The sequence below is a fragment of the Salmo salar genome, unplaced genomic scaffold, assembly GCF_905237065.1.
Source record: "Salmo salar unplaced genomic scaffold, Ssal_v3.1, whole genome shotgun sequence".
Lineage (NCBI taxonomy): Eukaryota > Metazoa > Chordata > Actinopteri > Salmoniformes > Salmonidae > Salmo > Salmo salar.
In genome coordinates this window covers 22,426-44,373 of record NW_025550771.1, presented here as the reverse complement: position 1 = coordinate 44,373, position 21,948 = coordinate 22,426, and the positions used below count along the sequence as shown (strand labels likewise).

General features: G+C 38.7%; 1 long non-coding RNA gene across 1 annotated transcript in view; it reads right to left on the bottom strand.

Annotated features, from left to right (window-relative positions):
• Positions 1-5,527: 5,527 nt before the first annotated feature.
• Positions 5,528-21,948, bottom strand: part of LOC123740005 (uncharacterized) — a 32,960-nt gene continuing 16,539 nt past the window's right edge. The window contains exons 3-6 of the long non-coding RNA XR_006768100.1: positions 21,697-21,762; positions 16,168-16,233; positions 10,658-10,723; positions 5,528-5,557 (exon numbers count right to left, since the gene is read on the bottom strand). This is a non-coding gene — a long non-coding RNA (uncharacterized lncRNA). The remainder of the gene's footprint in view (positions 5,558-10,657; positions 10,724-16,167; positions 16,234-21,696; positions 21,763-21,948) is intronic.

The following is a 21,948-nucleotide window of genomic DNA, read 5'->3' as shown; positions in this document are numbered from 1 at the left end:
TTAGGCTGGGTTTCTGTACAGCACTTTGAGATATCAGCTGATGGACTAAGGGCCATATAAAAATACATTTGATTTGGATTTGATTTAAGTATCAAACAAGGCTTAGACAACTTAACCATGTTAAGGGATCAAACATGGGTAAGACAAGTAAACAATGTTATAACAAATGTGGCTAAGACAAGTAAACATTAACAAGGTATTAAACGTAATAAGACAAGTAAACAATGTTAAAACTTAACGGCTGAAACCTGCTAACGGATCTGATATGACAGCAGCCAGTGAAAGTGCAGAGCGCCAAATTCAAACAATGAAATCTCCCATATAATTAAAATTCCTCAACCATACAAGTATTTAACACCATTTTAAAGATAAATTTCTCGTTAATCCAAATCCACAGTGTCCGATTTCAAAAGGCTTTACAGCTTAAAGCACACCAAACGATTATGTTAGATCAGCTTTTAGTCACAAAAAAAAAAACACAGCTATTTTTTTCCAGCCAAAGAGAGGAGTCAAAAAAGCCGAAAAGAGAACATTAATCACTAACCTTGATGGATCTTCATCAGATGACACTCATAGGGACTTCATGTTACACACATGCATGTTTTGTTCACGATAAAGTTCATATTTATATCCAAAAATCTCATTTTACATTGGCGCCGCTATGTTCAGCAATGTTTTGCCTCCAAATCCTCCGCGCCGTGATTTTGCAGAGAGCCACTAAATTTACAGAAATACTCTATCATAAATGTTGATGAAAATACAAGGCTATGCATGGAACTTTAGATAAACTTCTCCTTAATGCAACTGCTGTGTCAGATTTCAAAAAAGCTTTACCGAAAAAGCACACCATGCAATAATCTGAGTACGGCGCCAGACACAAAAACAAGCCAAAAATATATCCGCTATGTTGGAGTCACTATAGTCAAAAATAATATTATAGTTATTCACTTACCTTTGATGATCTTTCATCACAATGCACCCCAGGAACTTGTAGTTCCATAAATGTTTGTTTTGTTCGAGCAAAGTCCAACCTTTGTCCAAATACTCTCTCTTTTTGTTCGCCTTCAGTTCACAAATCCAAATTGGCGACGCGCAGGCCAGACGAAAACTCAAAAACTTCCATTACAGTTCATAGAAAATGTCAAACGATGTATAGAATCAATCTTTAGGATGTTTTTACCATAAATCTTCACGTTGACTTCAACCGAGAATTCCTTTGTCTTTAGAAATGCAATGGAACTCAGCCACTATTATAATGCCGTGAATGGCTGAAGCTCATGCCCATCTGGTAGACACCTGATAACTGGGGCTCTTATTCCCCCTCCACTTCATACAGTAGAAGTCTCTACCAAAGGTTCTAAAGACAATGACATCTAATGGAAGTAATAGGAAGAGCACAGACCCCACAGACACTGTATATTGGATAGGTCAAGAATTGAAAACTACAAACCTCAGATTTCCCACTTCCTGGTTGTATTTTGTCTCAGGTTGTTGCCTACCATATGAGTTCTGTTATACTCACAGACATCATTCAAACAGTTTTAGAAATCAGAGTGTTTTCTATCCAAATCTACTAATAATATGCATATCTTCGCTCTGGGCCTGAGTAGCAGGCAGTTTACTCTGGGCACCTTCTTCATCCAAGCTACTCAATACTGCCACCCAGCCAAAAGAAGTTAAGGGATCAAACGTGGCTAAGACAAGTAAAACCATTATTAAAGGATCAAACATGGCAAAGACAACTGAATCGTTAAGGGATCAAACACGTTGTATAATATTTAACCCAATCTAACATTGACTGTGGGTACTGTATGTCTCATAAAATTTCACTAACATTTTTGTGAGTTTGCTCTTGTACATCTATGCTTTGTACTCAATTGCTCGAAGTCTGTACTATGGTCTCTCTCATTGTCTGCCTCTTCCACACCATCAATTAAGGGATATCTGGAACAAAGATAATCACTTATTAGGACTGGAAAGAGTGTTAGTCAGAGATTGTTAATTATTTGAGATGCGGGAGAGGGTTAGTTAAAATGTATGTGAAATTAAGAATTAAAACCATCATTTCTGAAATTAGGTAATCCTAATTTAAATGGTGTGAAATCATCAACAGATTTGCATTTCTATGTAGAAATCCTGTGCACAATTCAATTGACAGGAAGTTTCATATAAGTATTCCCACCAATCCATAGAAGCACCTTCGCAGCAATTACAGCTGTGAGTCTTACTGGGGAAGTCTCTTCCCACACCTCTATTGTGCAACATTTACCTATCATTCTTTCAAAACTCTTGCTCTGACAAATTGTTTGTTGATCCTTGCCAGACAACCTTCAGGACTTGCTATAGATTTTCAAGTAACTCTGCCACTCAGGAACATTCACTGTCTTCTTAGTAAGCCCACTCAAGTGTAGATTTGGTCTTGTGTTTAAGGTTGGCTGTCCTGCTGCAGTGAATTAATATCCCAGTGTTTGTTGGATTTAAATATACTCTCTCTAATTCTCTCTTTCTCTCTTTCTTTCTTTCTCGGAGGACCTGGGCCACACAAATACCATGCCATCAGGACTGCATAACTCCTTGCTGTCACAGTCCACTTTGGCGTTGCTGCTGCTCGGTTTCGGCTTTGTTTTGCCTGCGGCTGTGGAACCCTGACCTGTTCTGGGACGTGCTTGTTGCACCTCAGCAGCTTCTGTAATTATTATTCCACCATGCTGGTCATTATAGCTATTTACTGCAACCATGTTCTGTTATAATATCCACCGGCACGGCCAAAGAGGACTGGCTCCCTCTTAGCACCAGTTTCCTCTGGGTTTGTTTCCTGGGTTTTGGCGCTTTTTCTAAAGAGAGTTTCACAAATTTCCACAACCACAATAACTTCTTCGCCATACATATCTGTTTAGGGGTTTTTGGCTTCGGGTTTTGCGGCGCGGCGCTCGAGAATATCTGGCTGATATACGAAGGGCTATGTAAAATACACATTTGATTTGATTTGATTTATATCAACACTTAACCTTACTTTAATGAGGATCAAACATGAGTAAGACAAGTAAACAATATTAAAGGTATCAAACGTGGCTAAACAAGTAAACAATGTTAAATTCGTAGCTAACAATACATGTTAACTTATTGGGCGGTATTTTCACCGTCCGGATGAAAAGCAAGCCCAAAATAAACTACACTACTACTCAGGCCCACTTATATTTTGTAGTATGTATAAACACTCTGACTTTCTAACTGTTTGAATGATGTCAATGATTTAACATAATTATGTGTGACACCTCATTTTTGTTGTTGTTAGGTCCTTTTCAATGGGTTTTCTATGGGGATCTATTCTCACTTGCCGCATTTCCTATCGCTTTCTCTGAGATTCAACAGTCTTTAGAGATTGGTTATGTTTTCCTTTGAGAAATGAAGGTAGTGCGGTTTCAGAGGGGGGGTCGGTGAGTTACTGTTTGTTTGAAGCGCACACCTAAGGCTCGCTCCACTTTGTTTTTCTTATTTTATCCTGTTTTTTGTTTTAAAAATACTAAGGTTGTATTAGGGTTGTTTGAATGTTTGAAAATTGGTATTAATATTTTTTAGTCATGTTGCCTTTTTTCTATGCCAAATAAATGGCTTTTGATACATACGTGAATTAATCTACCAAGACCATTTTATTTTATACTATTGATCCACGTTAAATCATTTATATTTTATTTCTGGTTTTTATCACGCCTCATAAATATGATTGTCTGTGTTTTTGATGGTTTTGTCCTGATATGGTTTGCTTTCGTATAAGCCTTTTTGAAATCTGAAATGGTGGCTACGATTAACTTGAGAAGTTAGGCTGTAATTGTGGTGTATTGCACTTGTGATTGTATAAAGTTAAATATTTCTAATTTTATTTGTTTGCTTACATTTCCCGGATGTTGTCAAATCATCCTTAGTTTATCCCTTTTAGGTATCAACTGGCTAAGACAAGTAAACAATGTTGGAGGTATCAAATGTGGCTAAACATAAACATTGTCAAGGTATTAACGTCAGCTAGACAAGTAAACAATTTAAAACTTCTTCTATTTAGCTTCATATACGGCGGCCGGTGTGCAGCCAATTCAAACAACAAAATCTCATAATTAAAATTCCTCAACCATACAAGTATTTTACACCATTTTAAAATAAATTCTCGTTAATCCACCACGTGTCCATTTCAAAAAGGCTTTACAGCGAAAGCACACAACGATTATATTAGATCGCCCTGTCTCAAAAAACTATCCATTTTTCCGGCAAAGGAGGAGTCAAAAAAAGCCGAAATAGAGAGCATTAATCGCTAACTGATGATCTTCATCGGATGACACTCCATAACTTCATTTTCACAATCATGATGTTTTTTATAAATTCATTTTATATCCAAAATCTCATTTTCTTGGCGGCTTATGTTCCGTAATGTTTTGCCTCCAAATCCTCCGGTGATTTTGCAAGACCACATCAATTTACAAAATACTTATCATATGTTATGAAAATACAAGTGTTATCATAATTTATACTTTCTTAATCAACCCTGTCGTTTAAAGCTTTCGAAACACCCATGCAATAATCTGATACCCTCAACCAAAAACCCAAAAATATATCCCCATGTTGATCACAAAGTCAAAATAAATTTAAATATTCACTTTTTGATGTCTTCCTCACAATCACTCCCAGGAGTCCCAGTTCCACAATAATGTTTGTTTTTGTTCGATAAATCCCTTTTCCAAATACCTCTTTTTGTTCGCGTCTTCAGTTCACAAATCCAAATTCACGTGGGCCAGGCGAAAATCAAAATTCCATTACAGTTCATAGAAATGTCAAGCGATTTAATCAATCTTTATTTTTTATCATAATCTTCAATAAATTCAACGGAGAATTCCTTTGTCTTTAGAAATACAATAACTCAGCTACTCTCACACCCATGCTGAAGCTCATGCCCATCTAGTAGACACCTGATACAATCACTCTTATTCCCCTCCACTTCACAGTAAAGTCTCAAACAAGGTTCTAAAGAAGTTGTCATCTAGTGGAAGCATTAGGAAGACAATATACCCCACAGACACTGTATATTGGATGGGTCAGATTAAAAACTACACCTCAGATTTCCCACTTCCTGGTTGGATTTTTGTCTCGGTTGTTGCCTACCATATGAGTTCTTTATCTCACCATCATTCAAACGTTTTAAACTTCGGTGTTTTCTATCCAAATCTACTAATAATATGCATATCTTCGCTTCTGGGCCTGAGTAGCAGGCGGTTTACTCTACACCTTCTTCATCCAATACTCATACTTCCCCCTAAAGTTGGGATCCGTGGCTAAAACAAGTAAACCATTATTAAAATCACATGCAAACAACTGAATCTTAAGGGATCAAACAGGTTTTATAATATTTAACCCAATCTAACATTGACTGTGGGTACTGTATGTCTCATATAATTTCATACTCACATTTTTTGTAAGTTTGCTCTTGTACATCTATGCTTTGTACTCACCGTCCGAGTCTGTACTATGGTCTCTCTCATTTCTGCCTCTTCCACATCAATTAAGGGGATATCTGGAACAAAATTCACTTGGACTGGGAAGAGTGTTAGTCAAGATTGTTAATTATTTTGAGATGCGGGAGAGGGTTAGTTAAATGTATGTGAAATTAAAATACCACCATCATTTCTGAAATTGGTAACTTAATTTAAATGGTGTGAAATCATCAACAGATTTCATCTCTATGTTGGGGCTCTGTTGCACAATTCAATTAAGAAGTTTTATAATATTCCCACCAGCTATAGAAGCACCTTCGGCACAATTACACACTTGAGTCTTACTGGGGAAGTCTCTTTCCACACCTCTATTTGCAACATTTACCTATCATTCTTTTCAAAACTCTTTAGCTCTGACAATTGTTTGTTCATCCTTCCCAACAACCTTCTTCAACTTCCATATTTTCAATAACTCTGCCACTCGAACATTCACTGTCTTCTTGTAAGCCCACTCAAGTTAGATTTGGTCTTGTGTTTGGTTCTTGTCCTGCTAAAAGGTGAAATAATTCCCAGTGTTTGTTGGAAAGCAGACTGAAACAGGTGTTTCTCTAGGATTTTTCATGTCTTAGTTTCCATTCTGTTTCTTTTTTTTTCCTGAAGTTAATTGCTTGCCACATGTTTTGCAATAATAGTTTAGTGTCTTGTTTTAAACTGTTTGTCTCATGGTGAAATCCTTGAGTGGTTTCCTTTCTTTCTGGCAACTGAGTTAGGAGGGGCCTGTATCATTTTGCCTCTGTGATTTGATACACCATCCAGTGTAATTAATAACTTCACCATTCTTCATATATTCCGTTTTTTTACCCATCTACCAATGTCCCTTCTTTGCAAGGAATTGGGAAGACCTCCTGGTGTATGTTGTTAATCTGTGTTTGAAATTCACTGCTTGACTAAGACCTCAGATATTTATTTCTCAGCAAAAACATGTTTTAATCTCCATGGGTGGGCATGCCCATTGACCCCCCTAGAAGGTGTTGACCCTGGAACTCACTGATCCGACACCCTAAAAAAATGTAATTTAAAGGTTACACCCTTTCACCTGTCAGTGCTGTCTGACAAACGGTAAGTTCTATCTCGGCCATCCATTCCCATCCCAACACTGGGCTATCCACACTTTCACTTTTATCAATCAAACTGTATTTATACAACACATTTCTTACAAATGTTTTTATCAAACAATAAAGGTAGAAAATAAAACACAATATGTTTCTACACAAATATACAATTAATGACAAATAAAATGTAAATAGCAAAACAAAGTACATAACAGTGACAGGAGAGAGTATTGCAGCAATATAATAAATAAAAGGTAATAAAATAAAGAAGAAATATGAATAGGGTTATACAAATAAATAATAATATTTTAATACAACTGTAACATGTTAAGATATCAAACGTGGCTAGGACAACTTAACCATGTTAAGTATCAAAGGCAGCTAAGACAAATAAACCATGTTAAGGTATCCAAGGCGGCTAAGAAACCTACATGTTAAGGGATCCAGCGTGGCTAAGACAACTTAACCATGTTAAGTTGTCTCTGCCTATGCCGGTTCCCATCTCTCTCCACTGGGATTCTCTGCCTCTAACCCTATTACAGGGGAGCTGGAGTCACTGGCTTACTGGTGTTCTTCCATGCCGTCCATGGGGGGGTGCGTCTGAGTGGGTTGAGTCACTGACGTGTCTTCCTGTCTGGGTTGCCCCCCCTTGGGTTGTGCCGTGGCGAGATCTTTGTGGGCTATACTCGGCCTTGTCTTGGGACGGTAAGTTGGTGGTTGGAGACTTCCCACTCCAGTGGTGTGGGGGCTGTGCTTTGGCAAAGTGGGTGGGGTTATATCCTGTGTTTGGCCCCTGTCCGTATCATCGATGGCCCAGTGTCTTCTGATCCCCTCCTTCTTAGTATTTATGCTGCTGTTTATGTTGGCTAGGGTCAGTCTGTTACATCTGAGTATTTCTCTTGTCTTATCCGTTGTCCTGTGTGAATTTAAATATGCTCTCTCTAATTCTCTCTTTCTCTCTTTCTTTCTTTTTCTCGGAGGACCTGAGCCCTAGTACATGACTCAGACTACCTGTCATATACTCCTTCTTCCCATCCACTGCCTGCTGCTGCTCCAGTTTCAACTGTTCTGCCTGCGCTATGAACCTGCCTTTCCGACGTGCTTGTTGCACCTCAACAACTACTATGATTATTATTATTTCACCATGCTGTCATTTATAACATTTTAACATCTTGACCATGTTCTGTTATAATATCCACCCACAGCCAGAAGGACTGGCTACCCCTCATACTGGTTCCTCTCTGAGGTTTCTTCCTGGTTTTTGGCCTTTCTGGAGTTTTTCCTGGGGAGTTTTCCTATCCACGTGCTTCTTCCCATCTTCTTGCTGTTTGGGGTTTTAGGCTGGGTTTCTGTACAGCACTTTGAGATAATCAGCTGATGTACGAAGGTCTATATAAATACATTTGATTTGATTTGATTTGATATCACGGGCTTGAACACTTAACCATGTTAAGGGATCAACATGTAAACAATAAACATTTAAGGTATCAAACTGGCTAAACAATTTTAGATCTTGGCTAGACAAGTAAAAATGTTAACCTCTATAGCTAGGGTATTTTCCCGTCGGATGAAAACCAAGCCCAAAATAAACTACCTGCTACTCAGCCAAAGCTAATATGCTATTTTGTAATGTATAAAACACTCTGAAGTTTCTACAGTTTTGAATGATGTCTGTGAGTTTAACATACTTATGTGGCAGCGGAACCTCGGGGACAAACCATCCAGGATTTTTGTTGTTGTTGGTCACTCTCTTTTCAATGGGTTTTCTATGGGGATCTAGATTCTTAAGGCGACTTGCTTGCAGTTCCTACTGCTTTCACTGGATGTCAACAGTCTTTGGGGATTGGTTGATGTTTTCCTTTGAGAAATAGAAGTAGTGCAGTTCAGAGCGGGGGTCGAGTGAAGTGTGCTGTTTGTTTGATCGCACACCTGAAGGCTCGCTCCACTTTGTTTTCAATCCTGTAGCTTGAACACAGTTTATCCTGTCTTAAATTTGATCAATTATTTACGTTAAAAATACCTAAAGTTGTATTGGGAAGTTGTTTGAAATGTTTGGACAAAATTAGTACTTAATAATATTTTGTAGTCATGTTCCGAGTTTTGTTTTTCTGGATCAAATGCTCCAAATAAATGACATTTTATACATCTAATTAATCTAACAAAGGACCATTTGTGATGTTTATGGGACATATTGGAGTGCCAAGAGCTTGTCAAAGGTAAGGCATAATTATTTTTATTTCTGGTTTTTTCACTGGGATGAATATTTGTCTTGTTTTTGATGTTTGCTGTCCTCAGATAATCTGGTTTGCTTTCGCCGTAAAGCCTTTTTGAAATCTGAAATGTGGCTAGATTAACAGGATTAGGCTGTAATTTGGTGTATTGCACTTGTGATTGTATAAAGTTAAATATTTCTAATATTTATTTGAATTTGGCGCTCTCCATTTTACGGATGTTATCAATCATCCTTAGCGGGATTTGATCCCTAAGGTTTAATATCAAACGTGGCGACAAGTAACATGTTGTATCATTAACATGTTAAAACTTCTTACGACTGAAATCTTGATTCGTATGACAGCCGTGAAAGTGCAGGCGCCAAAATTCAAACAGAGAAATCTCATAATTAAAATTCCTCAACCATAGTATTTTACACCATTTTAAAATAAAATTCTCGTTAATCCAACCACGGTGTCCGATTTCAGGCTTTACAGCGACCCAACGATTATGTTAGATCCCCTAGTCACAAAAAAACCATTTTCCCCTTTGTCAAAAAAACGAAATAGAGAACACAACTTTGATGATCTTCATCGATCACTCATAACTTCATTTACACAATCTGCATGTTTTTTCGATAAAGTTCATATTTATATCCAAAATCTCATTTTCTTGGCCGTTATGTTCAGTAATGTTTTGCCTCCAAATCCTCGTGATTTTGCAAGAGCCACATCAATTTACAGAAATACTTATCATAATGTTGATGAAAATACAGTGTTATGCATGGAACTTTAGATAAACTTCTCCTTAATGCAACCGCTGTGTCAGATTTCAAAAAGCTTTCCGAAAAGCACACCATGCAATAATCTGGTGCGGCGCTCAACACAAAAACAAGCCAAAAATATTCCGCATGTTGGAGTCAACAGTCAAAATAACATTATAAATATTCACTTACCTTTGATATCTTCATCACAATGCACTCCAGGAATCCCGTTCCACAATAAATGTTTGTTTTGTTCGATAAAGTCCAACCTTTGTCCAAATACCTCCCTTTTTGTTCGCGTCTTCGTTCCCACATCCAAATTCACGCCTTTGCGCAGGCCAGACGAAAGCTCAAAAATTCCGTTAGTTCATAAATGTCAAGATGTATAGAATCAATCTTTAGGATGTTTTTATCATAAATCTTCAATAAGACTTCCGCCGGAGAATTCCTTTGTCTTTAGAAATGCAATGGAACTCGGCTACTCTCACAGGCGCCCATGGCTGAAGCTCATGCCCATCTGGTAACACCTGATACAATCAGCTCTTATTCCCCTCCACTTCCCAGTAGAAGTCTCAAACAGGGTTCTAAAGACAGTTGACATCTAGTGGAAGCCTTAGGAAGAACAATATACCCCACAACACTGTATTTAGATAGGTCAAGACTTGAAAAACTACAAACCTCAGATTTCCCACTTCCTGGTTGATTTTGTCTCATTGTTTGCCTACCATATGAGTTCTGTTATACTCAGACATCATTCAAACAGTTTTAAAACTTCGTGTTTTCTATCCAAATCTACTAATAATTCTATCTTCGTTCTGGGCCTGTGGCGGCGTTTACTCTAGGTACCTTCTTCATCCAACTACTCAATACTGCCACCAGCCAAAAGAAGTTAAGGGATCAAGCGTGAGCTAAGACAAGTAAACCATTATTAAAGGATCAAACATGGCAAAGACAACTGAATCGTTAAGGGATCAAACACGGTTGTATAATATTTAACCCAATCTAACATTGACTGTGGGTACTGTATGTCTCATATTATTTCATACTCACATTTTTTTGTAAGTTTGCTCTTGTACATCTTGCTTTGTACTCACCGTTCGAGTCTGTACTATGGTCTCTCTCATTGTCTGCCTCTTCCACACCATCAATTAAGGGGATATCTGAACAAGATAATCACTATTGACTGGGAAGAGTGTTATCAGGATTGTTAATTATTTTTAGATGCGGGAGAGGGTTATTAAAATGTATTGAAATTAAAATACCACCATCATTTCTGAAATTGGTAACTTAATTTAAATGGTGTGAAATCTCAACAGATTTGCATCTCTATGTAGAAACTCTGTGCTCAATTCAATTACAGGAAGTTTTACATAATATTCCCACCAACTATAGAACACTTCGGCGCAATTACGGCTGTGAGTCTTACTGGGGAAGTCTCTTTCCACACCTCTATTGTGCAACATTTACCTATCATTCTTTTCAAAACTCTTTAAGCTCTGACAAATTGTTTGTTTGATCCTTGCCAGACAACCTTCTTCAGGACTTGCCATAGATTTTCAAGTAACTCTGCCACTCAAACATTCACTGTCTTCTTAGTAAGCCCCACTCAAGTGTAGATTTGGTCTTGTGTTTAAGGTTATTGTCCTCTAAAAGGTGAAATAATATCCCAGTGTTTGTTGGAAAGCAGACTGAAACAGGTGTTTCTCTAGGATTTTGCATGTGCTTAGTTCCATTCTGTTTCTTTTTTTTATCCTGAAGTTAATTGCTTGGCCACATGTTTTGCAATAATAGTTTAGTGTCTTGTTTTAAACTGTTTGTCTCATGGTGAAATCCTTGAGTGGTTTCCTTTCTTTCTGGCAACTGAGTTAGGAAGGAGACCTGTATCTTGTGGTGCCTCTGTGATTTGATACACCATCCAGTGTAATTAATACTTCACCATTCTTCATAGGATATTCCGTTTTTTTACCCATCTACTCGTACCTTCTTTGCGAGGAATTGGGAGACCTCCTGGTGTATGTTGTTAATCTGTGTTTAAATTCACTGCTTGACTAAGGGACCTCAGATAATTTATTTCACAGCAAAAACATGTTTTAATCTCCATAGGGTGGGCATGCCCATTGGCCCCTGAAGGTGTTACCCTGGAACTCACTATCCACACCCTAAAAAAATGTAATTTAAAGTTACACCCTTTCACCTGTCAGTGCTGTCTGACAAGCGGTAAGTTCTATCTCGGCCGATCCATTTCCCATCCCAACACTGAGCTAGCCACACTTTCACTTTGTATCAATCAAACTGTATTTATACAACACATTTCTTACAAATGTTTTTATCAAACAATAAAGGTAAAAGATAAAGACACAATATGTTTCTACACAAATATACAATTAAATAGACAAGAATAAAATGTAAATAGCAAAACAAAAGTACAATAACAGTGGACAGGAGAGAGTATTGCAGCAATATAATAAATAAAAGGTAATAAAATAAAGAAGAAATATAGAATGGGGTTATACAAATAAAGTAGATAATATTGTTAATACAACTGTAACCATGTTAAATATCAAACGTGGCTAACAACTTCCATGTTAAGTATCAAAGGCAGCTAAGACAAGTAAACCATGTTAAGGTATCAAAGGCAGCTAAAAACCTAAACAATGTTAAAGGGATCCAGCGTGGCTAAGACAACTTAACCATGTTAAGTTGTCTCTGCCTTGCCGGTTCCCCTCTCTCTCCACTGGGATTCTCTGCCTCTAACCCTATTACAGGGGCTGAGTCACTGGCTTACTGGTGTTCTTCCATGCCGTCCATGGGAGGGTGCGTCACTTGAGTGGGTTGAGTCACTGGCGTGGTCTTCCTGTCTGGGTTGGCGCCCCCCCCTTGGGTTGTGCCGTGGCGGAGATCTTTGTGGGCTATCTCGCCTTGTCTTGGACGTAAGTTGGTGGTTGGAGACATCCCTCCAGTGGTGTGGGGGCTGTGCTTTGGCAAAGTGGGTGGGGTTATATCCTGCCTGTTTGGCCCTGTCCGGGTATCATCGGATGGGGCCACAGTGTCTTCTATCCCTCCTGTGCCTCAGTATTTATGCTGCAGTAGTTTATGTGTCGGGGGCTAGGGTCAGTCTGTTACATCTGGAGTATTTCTCTTGTCTTATCCGATTGTCCTGTGTGAATTTAAATATGCTCTCTCTAATTCTCTCTTTCTCTCTTTCTTTCTTTTTCTCGGAGGACCTGAGCCCTAGTACCATGCCTCAGGACTACCTGTCATGATACTCCTTGCTGTCCCCAGTCCACCTGGCCGTGCTGCTGCTCCAGTTTCAACTGTTCTGCCTGCGCTATGGAACCCTGACCTGTTCACGGACGTGCTTGTTGCACCTCAACAACTACTATGATTATTATTATTTCACCATGCTGGTCATTTATAACATTTTAACATCTTGACCATGTTCTGTTATAATATCCACCCGGCTCAGCCAGAAGAGGACTGGCTACCCCTCATACCTGGTTCCTCTCTAGGTTTCTTCCTAGGTTTTTGGCCTTTCTGGAGTTTTCCTAGGAGTTTTCCTAGCCACCGTGCTTCTTTCACATGCATTGCTTGCTGTTTGGGGTTTTAGGCTGGGTTTCTGTACAGCACTTTGAGATAACAGCTGATGTACGAAGGGGCTATATAAATACATTTGATTTGATTTGATTTGAGGTATCAAACAAGGCTTGGACAACTTAACCATGTTAAGGGATCAAACATGGGTAAACAATACAATGTTAAGGTATCAAACGTGGCTAAGACAATAAACAATGTTAAGGGATCATCGTGGCTAGACAATAAACAATGTTAACCTCTATAGGCTGGGGCGGTATTTTCCGTCCGGATGAAAAGCAAGCCCAAAATAAACTACCTGCTACTCAGGCCCAGAAGCTAGGATATGCATATTATTAGTAGATGTGGATAGAAAACACTCTGAAGTTTCTAACAGTGTTTGAATGATGTCTGTGAGTTTAACATAACTTATGTGGCAGGTGAAACCTCGAGGACAAACCATCCAGGATTTTTGTTGTTGTTGAGGGTCACTCTCTTTTCAATGGTTTTCTATGGGGATCTAGATTCTAGGCACTTGCTTGCAGTTCCTATCGCTTTCACTGGATGTCAACAGTCTTTAGGGATTGGTTGATGTTTTCCTTTGAGAAATGAAGAAGTAGTGCAGTTCAGAGCGAGGGTCGAGTGAAGTGTACTGTTTGTTTGAGGCGCACGACCTGAAGGCTCGCTCCACTTTGTTTTCGTCCTGTATTGAACACAGTTTATCCTGTCTTAAATTTGATCAATTATTTACGTTAAAAAATACCTAAAGTTGTATTAGGAAAGTTGTTTGAAATGTTTGGACCAAGATTACAGGTGACTTAATAGATATTTTGTAGTCATGTTGCGAGTTGACTGGTGTTTTTCTGGCTCAAATCGCCAAATAAATGGACATTTTGGATCTCGCTGGAATTAATCTAACAAAAGGACCATTTGTGATGTTTTGGGACATATTGGAGTGCCAACAGAAGAAGCTTGTCAAAGGTAAGGCATGAATTATATTGTTATTTCTGAGTTTTGTGTCACGCCTGGCGGATGAAATATGATTGTCTGTGTTTTTGATGGTTTGCTGTCCTCAGATAATAGCATGGTTTGCTTTCGCCAGTAAAGCCTTTTTGAAATCTGAAATGGTGGCTAGATTAACAAGAAGTTAGGCTGTAATTTGGTGTATTGCACTTGTGATTGTATGAAAGTTAAATATTTCTAATAATTTAATTTAATTTGGCGCTCTGCCATTTCACCGGATGTTGTCAATCGATCCCGTTAGCGGGATTTGATCCCCTAAGTTTAAGGTATCAAGCGTGGCTAAGACAAGTAAACAATGTTAAGGTATCAAATGTGGCTAAGACAAGTAAACATTGTCAAGTATTAAGCGTGGCTAAGACAAGTAAACAATGTTAAAACTTCTTACGGCTGAAATCCCGTTAGCGGTTCGATATACAGCACCATGAAAGTGCAGGCGTCAAATTCAAACAACAGAAATCTCATAATTAAAATTCCTCAACCATACAAGTATTTTACACCATTTTAAAGATAAAATTCTCGTTAATCCAACCACAGTGTCCGATTTCAAAAGGCTTTACAGCGAAACACACCAAGCGATTATGTTAGATCAGCGCCTAGTCACAAAAAAACACAGCCATTTTTCCAGCCAAAGAGAGGAGTCAAAAAAAAGCCGAAATAGAGAACATTAATCACTAACCTTTGATGATCTTCATCAGATACACTCATAGGACTTCATGTTACACAATACATGCATGTTTTGTTCGATAAAGTTCATATTTATATCCAAAAATCTCATTTTACATTGGCGGCGTTATGTTCAGTAATGTTTTGCCTCCAAATCCTCCGGTGATTTTGCAGAGACCCACATCAATTTACAGAAATACTTATCATAAATGTTGATGAAAATACAAGTGTTATGCATGGAACTTTAGATAAACTTCTCCTTAATGCAACCGCTGTGTCAGATTTCAAAAAAGCTTTACCGAAAAAAAGCACACCATGCAATAATCTGAGTGCGGCGCTCAGACACAAAAACAAGCCAAAAATATATCCGCCATGTTGGAGTCAACAGAAGTCAGAAATAACATTATAAATATTCACTTACCTTTGATGATCTTCATCACAATGCACTCCCAGGAATCCCAGTTCCACAATAAATGTTTGTTTTGTTCGATAAAGTCCAACCTTTGTCCAAATACCTCCCTTTTTGTTCGCGTCTTCAGTTCACAAATCCAAATTCACGGCGCGCAGCCAGACGAAAACTCAAAAAATTCCATTACAGTTCATAGAAATGTCAAGCGATGTATAGAATCAATCTTTGGGATGTTTTTATCATAAATCTTCAATAAGACTTCAACCGGAGAATTCCTTTGTCTTTAGAAATGCAATGGAACTCAGCTACCTCTCACAGGCGCGCATGGCTGAAGCTCATGCCCATCTGGTAGACACCTGATACAATCGCTCTTATTCCCCTCCACTTCACAGTAGAAGTCTCAAACAAGGTTCTAAAGACAGTTGACATCTAGTGGAAGCATTAGGAAGAGCAATATGACCCCCACAGACACTGTATATTGGATAGGTCAAGGGTTAACTACAAACCTCAGATTTCCCACTTCCTGGTTGGATTTTGTCTCAGGTTGTTGCCTACCATATGAGTTCTGTTATACTCACAGACATCATTCAAACAGTTTTAGAAACTTCCGAGTGTTTTCTATCCAAATCTACTAATAATATGCATATCTTCGCTTCTGGGCCTGAAGTAGCAGGCAGTTTACTCTGGGCACCTTCTTCATCCAAGCTACTCAATACTGCCACCCAGCCAAAAGAAGTTAAGGGATCAAACGTGGCTAAGACAAGTAAACCATTATTAAAGGATCAAACATGGCAAAACAACTGAATCGTTAAGGGATCAACACGGTTGTATAATATTTAACCCAATCTAACATTGACTGTGGGTACTGTATGTCTCATATAATTTCATACTCACATTTTTTTGTAAGTTTGCTCTTGTACATCTATGCTTTGTACTCACCGTCCGAGTCTGTACTATGGTCTCTCTCATTGTCTGCCTCTTCCACACCATCAATTAAGGGGATATCTGGAACAAAGATAATCACTATTAGGACTGGGAAAGTGTTATCAGGGATTTTAATTATTTTGAGATGCGGGAGAGGGTTATTAAAATGTATGTGAAATTAAGAATACCACCATCATTTCTGAAATTAGGTAACTTAATTTAAATGGTGTGAAATCATCAACAGATTTGCATCTCTATGTAACTCTGTTGCACAATTCAATTGACAGGAAGTTTTACATAAGTATTCCCACCAACTATAGAAGCACCTTCGGCAGCAATTACAGCTGTGAGTCTTACTGGGAAGTCTCTTTCCACACCTCTATTGTGCAACATTTACCTATCATTCTTTTCAAAACTCTTTAAGCTCTGACAAATTGTTTGTTGATCCTTGCCAGACAACCTTCTTCGGACTTGCCATAGATTTTCAAGTAACTCTGCCACTCAGGAACATTCACTGTCTTCTTAGTAAGCCCACTCAAGTAGATTTGGTCTTGTGTTTAAGGTTATTGTCCTGCTAAAAGGTGAAATAATATCCCAGTGTTTGTTGGAAAGCAGACTGAAACAGGTGTTTCTCTAGGATTTTGCATGTGCTTAGTTCCATTCTGTTTCTTTTTTTTTATCCTGAAGTTAATTGCTTGGCCACATGTTTTGCAATAATAGTTTAGTGTCTTGTTTTAAACTGTTTGTCTCATGGTGAAATCCTTGAGTGGTTTCCTTTCTTTCTGGCAACTGAGTTAGGAAGGAGACCTGTATCATTTGTTTGCCTCTGTGATTTGATCACCATCCAGTGTAATTAATAACTTCACCATTCTTCATAGGATATTCCGTTTTTTTCCCCATCTACCATCGTACCCTTCTTTGCAAGGAATTGGGAAGACCTCCTGGTGTATGTTGTTGAATCTGTGTTTGAAATTCACTGCTTGACTAAGGGACCTCAGATAATTGTATTTCACAGCAAAAACATGTTTTAATCTCCATAGGGTGGGCATGCCCATTGACCCCCCTAGAAGGGTGTTGACCCTGGAACTCATTGATCCGACACCCTAAAAAAAATGTAATTTAAAGTTACACCCTTTCACCTGTCAGTGCTGTCTGACAAGCGGTAAGTTCTATCTCGGCCGATCCATTTCCCATCCCAACACTGAGCTAGCCACACTTTCACTTTGTATCAATCAAACTGTATTTATACAACACATTTCTTACAAATGTTTTTATCAAACAATAAAGGTAGAAAGATAAAGACACAATATGTTTCTACACAAATATACAATTAAGATAGACAAGAATAAAATTAAATAGCAAAACAAAAGTACAATAACAGTGGACAGGAGAGAGTATTGCAGCAATATAATAAATAAAAGTAATAAAATAAAGAAGAAATATAGGATGGGGTTATACAAATAAAGTAGATAATATTGTTAATACAACTGTAACCATGTTAAGATATCAAACGTGGCTAGACAACTTAACCATGTTAAGGTATCAAAGACAGCTAAGACATAAACCATGTTAAGGTATCAAAGGCAGCTAAGAAACCTAAACAATGTTAAAGGGATCCAGCGTGGCTAAGACAACTTAACCATGTTAAGTTGTCTCTGCCTTGCCAGTTCCCCTCTCTCTCCACTGGGATTCTCTGCCTCTAACCCTATTACAGGGGCTGAGTCACTGGCTTACTGGTGTTCTTCCATGCCGTCCATGGGGGGGGTGCGTCACTTGGGTGGGTTGAGTCACTGACGTGGTCTTCCTGTCTGGGTTGGCGCCCCCCCTTGGGTTGTGCCGTGGCGGAGATCTTTGTGGGCTATACTCGGCCTTGTCTTGGGACGGTAGTTGGTGGTTGGAGACATCCCTCCAGTGGTGTGGGGGCTGTGCTTTGGCAAAGTGGGTGGGGTTATATCCTGCCTGTTTGGCCCTGTCCGGGGTATCATCGGATGGGGCCACAGTGTCTTCTGATCCCCTCCAGTATTTATGCTGCAGTGTTTATGTGTCGGGGGCTGGGGTCAGTCTGTTACATCTGGAGTATTTCTCTTGTCTTATCCGGTTGTCCTGTGTGAATTTAAATATGCTCTCTCTAATTCTCTCTTTCTCTCTTTCTTTCTTTTTCTCGGAGGACCTGAGCCCTAGTACCATGCCTCAGGACTACCTGGCATGATGACTCCTTGCTGTCCCCAGTCCACCTGGCCGTGCTGCTGCTCCAGTTTCAACTGTTCTGCCTGCGGCTATGGAACCCTGACCTGTTCACCGGACGTGCTTGTTGCACCTCAACAACTACTATGATTATTATTATTTCACCATGCTGGTCATTTTATGAACATTTTAACATCTTGACCATGTTCTGTTATAATATCCACCCGGCACAGCCAGAAGAGGACTGGCTACCCCTCATAGCCTGGTTCCTCTCTGGTTTCTTCCTAGGTTTTTGGCCTTTCTAGGGAGTTTTTCCTAGGGAGTTTTTCCTAGCCACCGTGCTTCTTTCACATGCATTGCTTGCTGTTTGGGGTTTTAGGCTGGGTTTCTGTACAGCACTTTGAGATATCAGCTGATGTCGAAGGGCTATATAAATACATTTGATTTGATTTGATTTAAGGTATCAAACAAGGCTTGAACAACTTAACCATGTTAAGGGATCAAACATGGGTAAACAAGTAAACAATGTTAAGGTATCAAACGTGGCTAAGACAAGTAAACATGTTAAGGGATCATCGTGGCTAGGACATGTAAACAATGTTAACCTCTATAGGCTAGGGGCGGTATTTTCACGTCCGGATGAAAAGCAAGCCCAAAATAAACTACCTGCTACTCAGGCCCAGAAGCTAGGATATGCATATTATTAGTAGATGTGGATAAAAACACTCTGAAGTTTCTAACAGTGTTTGAATGATGTCTGTGAGTTTAACATAACTTATGTGGCAGGCGAAACCTCGAGGACAAACCATCCAGGATTTTTGTTGTTGTTGAGGTCACTCTCTTTTCAATGGGTTTTCTATGGGGATCTAGATTCATAAGCACTTGCTTGCATTTCCTATCGCTTTCACTGGATGTCAACAGTCTTTGGAAATTGGTTGATGTTTTCCTTTGAGAAATGAAAAGTAGTGCAGTTCAGAACGAGGGTCGAGTGAAGTGTACTGTTTGTTTGAGGCGCCCGACCTGAAGGCTCGCTCCACTTTGTTTTCGTCCTGTATTGAACACAGTTTATCCTGTCTTAAATTTGATCAATTATTTACGTTAAAAAATACCTAAAGTTGTATTAGGAAAGTTGTTTGAAATGTTTGGACAAAGATTACAGGTAACTTAATAGATATTTTGTAGTCATGTTGCGCGAGTTGGAACTGGTGTTTTTCTGGCTCAAATCGCCAAATAAATGGACATTTTGGATACATAACCTGGAATTAATCTAACAAAAGGACCATTTGTGATGTTTATGGGACATATTGGAGTGCCAACAGAAGAAGCTTGTCAAAGGTAAGGCATGAATTATATTGTTATTTCTGAGTTTTGTGTCACGCCTGGCGGGATGAAATATGATTGTCTGTGTTTTTGATGGTTTGCTGTCCTCAGATAATAGCATGGTTTGCTTTTCGCCGTAAAGCCTTTTTGAAATCTGAAATGGTGGCTAGATTAACAAGAAGTTAGGCTGTAATTTGGTGTATTGCACTTGTGATTGTATGAAAGTTAAATATTTCTAATAATTTAATTTGAATTTGGCGCTCTGCCATTTCACGGATGTTGTCAAATCGATCCCGTTAGCGGGATTTGATCCCCTAAGTTTAAGGTATCAAACGTGGCTAAACAAGTAAACAATGTTAAGGTATCAAATGTGGCTAGACAGTAAACATGTTAAAACTTCTTCGGCTGAAATCCCGTTAGCGGATTCGATATGACAGCAGCCAGTGAAAGTGCAGAGCGCCAAATTCAAACAACAGAAATCTCATAATTAAAATTCCTCAACCATACAAGTATTTTACACCATTTTAAAGATAAAATTCTCGTTAATCCAACCACAGTGTCCGATTTCAAAAAGGCTTTGCAGCGAAAGCACACCAAGCGATTATATTAGATCAGCGCCTAGTCACAAAAAACACAGCCATTTTTCCAGCCAACGAGATGGAGTCAAAAAAAGCCGAAATAGAGAACATTAATCACTAACCTTTGATGATCTTCATCAGATGACACTCATAGGACTTCATGTTACACAATACATGCATGTTTTGTTTGATAAAGTTCATATTTATATCCAAAAATCTCATTTTACATTGGCGCGTTATGTTCAGTAATGTTTTGCCTCCAAATCCTCCGGTGATTTTGCAGAGAGCCACATCAATTTACAGAAATACTTATCATAAATGTTGATGAAAATACAGTGTTATGCATGGAACTTTAGATAAACTTCTCCTTAATGCAACCGCTGTGTCAGATTTCAAAAAAGCTTTACCGAAAAAGCACACCATGCAATAATCTGAGTACGGCGCTCAGACACAAAAACAAGCCAAAAATATATCCGCCATGTTGGAGTCAACAGAAGTCAGAAATAACATTAGAAATATTCACTTACCTTTGATGATCTTCATCACAATGCACTCCCAGGAATCCCAGTTCCACAATAAATGTTTGTTTTGTTCGATAAAGTCCAACCTTTGTCCAAATACCTCCCTTTTTGTTCGCGTCTTCAGTTCACAAATCCAAATTCACGACGCGCAGGCCAGACGAAAACTCAAAAAATTCCATTACAGTTCATAGAAATGTCAAACGATGTATAGAATCAATCTTTAGGATGTTTTTATCATAAATCTTCAATAAGACTTCAACCGGAGAATTCCTTTGTCTTTAGAAATGCAATGGAACTCAGCTACCTCTCACAGGCGCGCGCATGGCTGAAGCTCATGCCCATCTGGTAGACACCTGATACAATCAGCTCTTATTCCCCTCCACTTCACAGTAGAAGTCTCAAACAAGGTTCTAAAGACAGTTGACATCTAGTGGAAGCATTAGGAAGAGCAATATGACCCCACAGACACTGTATATTGGATAGGTCAAAATTGAAAAACTACAAACCTCAGATTTCCCACTTCCTGGTTGGATTTTGTCTCAGGTTGTTGCCTACCATATGAGTTCTGTTATACTCACAGACATCATTCAAACAGTTTTAGAAACTTCAGAGTGTTTTCTATCCAAATCTACTAATAATATGCATATCTTCGCTTCTGGGCCTGAGTAGCAGGCAGTTTACTCTGGGCACCTTCTTCATCCAAGCTACTCAATACTGCCACCCAGCCAAAAAGAAGTTAAGGGATCAAACGTGGCTAAGACAAGTAAACCATTATTAAAGGATCAAACATGGCAAAGACAACTGAATCGTTAAGGGATCAAACACGGTTGTATAATATTTAACCCAATCTAACATTGACTGTGGGTACTGTATGTCTCATATAATTTCATACTCACATTTTTTTGTAAGTTTGCTCTTGTACATCTATGCTTTGTACTCACCGTTCGAGTCTGTACTATGGTCTCTCTCATTGTCTGCCTCTTCCACACCATCAATTAAGGGGATATCTGGAACAAAGATAATCACTATTAGGACTGGGAAGAGTGTTAGTCAGAGATTGTTAATTATTTTGGGATGCGGGAGAGGGTTAGTTAAAATGTATGTGAAATTAAGAATACCACCATCATTTCTGAAATTAGGTAACTTAATTTAAATGGTGTGAAATCATCAACAGATTTGCATCTCTATGTAGA